Source organism: Esox lucius, chromosome 22, assembly GCF_011004845.1.
Source record: "Esox lucius isolate fEsoLuc1 chromosome 22, fEsoLuc1.pri, whole genome shotgun sequence".
NCBI classification, from domain to species: domain Eukaryota; kingdom Metazoa; phylum Chordata; class Actinopteri; order Esociformes; family Esocidae; genus Esox; species Esox lucius.
Window position 1 is genome coordinate 14,611,265 of NC_047590.1, and position 5,803 is coordinate 14,617,067.

Genomic DNA, 5,803 nt, shown 5'->3' on the forward strand with positions numbered 1-5,803 from the left:
ATTTTTATCATAGGTACACATCAACTGTGAGAGATGGAATCTAAAACAAAAATCCAGAAAATCACATTGTATGATTTTGAAATTATTAATTTGCATTTTAATTGCCAGACATAAGTATCACCTACCAACCAGTTTTCTGGCTCTCACAGACCTGTTAGTTTTTCTTTAAGAAGCCCTCCTGTTTTCCACTCATTACCTGTATTAACTGCACCTGTTTGAACTTGTTACCTGTATAAAAGACACCTGTCCACACACTCAATCAAATAGACTCCAACCTCTCCACAATGGCCAAGACCAGAGAGCTGTGTAAGGACATCGGGGATAAAATTGTAGACCTACACATGGCTTGGATGGGCTACAGGACAATAGGCAAGCAGCTTGGTGAGAAGGCAACAACTGTTGGCGCAATTATTAGAAAATGGAAGAAGTTCAAGATGACGTCAATCTCCCTCGATCTGGGGCTCCATGCATGATCTCACCTTGGGGCATCAATGATCATGAGGAAGGTGAGGGATCAGCCCAGAACTACACGGCAGGACCTGGTCAATGACCTGAAGAGAGCTGGGACCACAGTCTCAAAGAAAACCATTAGTAACACACTACGCCGTCATGGATTAAAATCCTGCAGCGCACGCAAGGTCCCCCTGCTCAAGCCAGCGCATGTCCAGGCCCGTCTGAAGTTTGCCAATGACCATCTGGATGATCCTGAGGAGGAATGGGAGAAGGTCATGTGGTCTGATGAGACAAAAATGTAGCTTTTTGGTCTAAACTCCACTCGCGGTGTTTGGAGGAAGAAGAAGGATGAGTACAACCCCATGAACACCATCCCAACCGTGAAGAATGGAGGTGGAAACATCATTCTTTGGGGATGCTTTTCTTCAAAGGGGACAGGACGAATGCACCGTATTGAGGGGAGGATGGATGGGGTCATGTATCGCGAGATCTTGGCCAACAACCTCCTTCCCTCAGTAAGAGCATTGAAGATGGGTCGTGGCTGGGTCTTCCAGCATGACAACGACCCGAAACACACAGCCAGGGCAACTAAGGAGTGGCTCCGTATGAAGCATCTCAAGGTCCTGGAGTGGCCTAGCCAGTCTCCAGACCAGAACCCAATAGAAAATCTTTGGAGGGAGCTGAAAGTCTGTATTGCCCAGCCAAACCCCCGAAACCTGAAGGATCTGGAGAAGGTCTGTATGGAGGAGTGGGCCAAAATCCCTGCTGCAGTGTGTGCAAACCTGGTCAAGAACTACAGGAAATGTATGATCTCTGTAATTGCAAACAAAGGTTTCTGTACCACATTGAGTTCTGATTTTCTGATGTATCAAATACTTATGTCATGCAATAAAATGCAAATTAATTACTTAAAAATCATACAATGTGATTTTCTGGATAATCTTTTAGATTCCGTCACTCACATTTGAAGAGTACCTATGATAAAAATCAGACTTCTACAAACTTCTACATGCTTTGTAAGTGGGAAAACCTGCAAAATCGTCAGTGTATTCAAATACTAGTTCTCCCCACTGTATATTTGTCCAGTTTATTTTTGGTAATGGTTATCCTTACGGTTTTCCCATATCATTGGGAAGTTCATGTGCATTGTCTGCCTGTTGTTTAGTCAGACATTTTCTCCCTCAACGTCGCCAAATCTGTCCCATTACATCATTCTACCAGCACTTCAAATCAAAATGATATTTATTGTTCCTGTACTAATCAATGTGTATTGTCAATATTCATGTTGTCATAATTATGGCTGTTATTCTTATTTTCTATTTGATATCAGTGAACACGTGTTGCTTTCTATGAGAGATGTTGAAGTTGTCACTGAACTGAGGTTTTGTCTTAAATGTGTGCCTTGTTGTACTGTAGTGGACCACTTTTGACCAGATCCAAATGGACACTAGTCAAAAGTAGTGCACTTTGAAGGGAACGATGTGCCATTCAGAACAAAGCTGAAGTGAACATCTCTAACGGGCGAAGATCTACTAACTGCTTTCAAAACAGCCGGTTTGACAGAAATCTATCTGCTAAATGTATTTCTGAAAACAGCTGTTGCCAGTTGAAACCTATTGCTGAATCCTGTTTCTTAAACTGGCAAAGATAATCTACATTTCTTCGGTTAATGAGTAGATGTGAGTGAGAGGTCTAGTCGCGGTGCTAACGCCCTCTTTGTGGTAAGGAATGACAAACTCAAATGACAATCTTACATCTTAGATGGCAATCAGTTGCAAACTTAACATAATAAACCCAATATTGACTTACCTGTGTTAGGAATTTAAGTTTACCTCGTTACCAATTATCTGAGTAATATCCACTTTGAATAAATACAAGCTGGCTAAGCTATCTCAGCTGTGCTATGGTGACACAATCAATTGTTGTAAATATTCCTTAATTTCTTTAACCTTTATCTTTCCGGTCTAGTCTCTGTGAGATTAAATATCTGTTCTTTCACGAATCAGCTGGCTAGCTAAAATCTCAGCGCACATTTAATGAAAGAGCCACCTCTTTAAAACCCTTTGTGGCTTGTACTATCCCTCGTCGGAATCAAACAGAACAATGCCTTCGCGCTAGCATTGCATTCCCACTCGTCACTCATACGCCGGCGTAGATACGCTCAGTGGGATCACTACACATCAGCCCGAACACACTACCCTCGCCCAGACCACCCCTTCCTTACCCCACGTGGGACTGAGCGGCCCAAACAAACAGCACGGATGAGTTCCCGCCCTAACCCAAATTAGGGCGAGACCAGGGGTCAAGGTAAATGACGCGTTCTCTCTTCTCATTGTCTTCCCTGGAACTAAATAATTGGTGTCTAGCTGACTTGAGGGTTGAGGAACACACTGTTGAGGTACTGACTCTGAGGAGATTTAAAAACACACAGGGAAAAAGCCAAGGAAATAGTGGCTTTGAGGTGCATTCACTTCTTTTAATCAGCAATTGAAATTGCCAATTTAAAATAAAAACTAAATAAACGTACAGACCATTTGATTAATCTAATGTTTTTATTGCAGGAGGCACAATAAGTCGGACGCTGCTCTTTATTAGCAATAATGGGACATTTTGGCCTTGAAAATAGCCAGATAGCACAGTCACAAAGTATAATAGCAGGGGGAGACATTCAGCTCCGACATAAAACTATTTTCAGTTTAATTCAGTAACACCACTTAGTATCCCTGTTTCTATTTTTTTCTCTCTGTCTTTCTCTCAACCGTGGGATACAATGGGGGGTGCACAGCAGGTTCATTAAGTGCTGATTTATTTACCAGCTAACTTTTTACAATTGACTTTCCTGCTCGCCTGCCAGGCCACCTGATAACAATTTAAAACTCTATTATCCGCCATGTGGGCTGTTAGTTCATGTCAATATGTAGAGAGCTTCGCTACGTTCCAGCAGGCAACTGCTTCACCCCAGCAGACAGCCGCTCCGCCCAAGTGATCAGTGAGTTTGGCTCTTCACCACCTCTGGCCTTTCTGTGCTCTGGTCTAAAGCCCCGGTCCACCATCTGTGCAGCTTGCCAGCACTTCTGCTCTTAATTCTGCCCTAAGCCCCCAGATCAACTAACTGAACTCGTTATTCGCTCAATTGGCTGGGTATTAGCTCCTATAAACCCCCCCAGGTCTGAAACTGGCAGTAATTATAGAGGAGAGAAGCTCACCCAGGAACAACAGTCACCAGAGAGGAAGGATTTAACACTGTTGGCCCCGGTCATAAGCCAAACTGTTTGCCATTGGATTAGAGTTGGCCACAATGCTGATTGGCAGGCTGACGGGCCAACTGGAGCGAGAGAGCATCAGGCTCCCTCTACAGAAGTCCCGCTGATGTGGATTGGGGCGTATTCCCTCCTCTGCTTCCTGAAGTCACGTCAGCTCCTCTGTTTTGCTGATGCCACGGGGTATCGGGCTCACAACCGTGATGTCGTCAGCAAACTTGACGATGGAGTTGCTACGCACCAAGGATGAGCAGGGAGAACCTCTAACGGCTGACGGCGTTCCCCTGGGAGGCTCCAGTGCGGAGGAGTGTTCACGTGTGTGTGTGTGTTGGACAGCTCCACCTGTCCGTCTGCGTGACCCTGTCAGACTTGGTGGAGGATTGACCACGCTAACAGTTTAGCTATTTCAAACCACGTCACCGCGGTTCGTTGCAAACCATGAGTACAGTGCAGTCTAGTCAGCAGGCCATGTCGTGAATGGTTGCCCATCCTACGGGGACCTGTACATAGCCCAGTCATTACCGACAAGTCCATGTAACAGTGGCCTATGCAATCCATGCAGTCTTGTGGAAAGGAAAGTTGGTTTAATGCTAATGATGGTTGGTGTCCCGAATATGCCTGCGGTTGTTGTGGTAGTTGAGAAAGCTCACCTAGGAACACGGGGAGGCAACAGGGAGGAGTTTGTTCTGGAAGTGGGCAGCTCATGTCACAATTACAGAGTGGGCCTTTGTAGAAAAGTTGCTTAATTGCCAACCCCTCGTGTCGCACCTGAATCGCCCTTGTTGTTAGTGCAAACTTGCAGGGCTGAAACTCGCGAGTCTGGTCCATGTTCGCAGGCGGACGGTTATGTGTTCGTCAGATTGCGGAATGACCACGTCAAGTCGCTAGAGAGCTAGCACGGTACGGACACCATAAAAGTCTTTGAATTCTTTTTTGAGGTGTACATCTGATTTGTGGGCTCACACGTAAGAGTTTAAAATGTGTGTCCATATGGCCCCATACACAGAGCTCTGTTAATTCCTCAGAATATGGCACGGTCAATCTTGGTAGGGGAATCACTAGCCTAACGTAAGTTAGTTATTTCAAAATAATAGTTCCCAATGTTTTCACTGAGTCCGAATGTGTTTATTGACACTGAGTAGACAGCGTGTGTAGGTATTGCGGGGCTGGGAGACCACAGCTGGCCATTATAAAGACCTTATTACTGCCTGATAAGCTGCTATTAGAGGTGTGTGTGAGTGTGTGTGCTATGCTTCTGTGTGTGTGTGTGTGCATGTGTGTGGGGACGAGGGGGAGGGACACAGGTGCTCCATGGGTTTGATATTACCCAGGATGCATAGGGAGGTGGTATGGGGGTGGGGGTTGGGACTGGCGGTGGGCTCTCTCAGCGGAGTGCACAAACACACCTGTGATCCCTTTGCTAGCACGCTCGCACCCCCCTTCCAGCAGATGAATACACACTCTGATAAACAGACTAATACAGCATAATAGAGGACACACACACACACACCATGGAGCACAGTCATCAGCATGCCAACAACACGAGGCAGTAACATAGCTTGGACACAAAACTACAACCTAGCTAAAACAGCATAAAAAGCTCCAGTGGCTTTCAGGACTGTAATATCCTGTTCATCGCAGATGACCACATGAGCTTTCAACGGCCATCCCCTGAAATAAATTCTTTTTGACGGTCATAACAGGTTGCGTTTGAGAGCACTTTTCTTAAACTAAAAACTTTTGACATTTTCCCTTCATGCTTTACTATCAAGGCAACCGGAACAATACTTGAATACAGTTTATATTTATATACATGGAAATGTTGCTTGAAATGTCTCTGGTGAAACCGAGAGAAGTGAGAAAGAGAAATGGACGCGTGCACAGACCAACTGTTGTGGAGTGACATAATTATTTACAAAACCGCCTGACGTAACAGTCAGTTCTTAATAGATAATTTGCATCCACACAGTTGCCTATCAGGTTAGGCATCGGACAGGGCTATCGGGGTCAAAGGTTACCTACTTCAATCTCCTGGATGCTCCTATGCATACTGATACTACGGATCTTCTCTTTATTTTTGCACGGGTCAA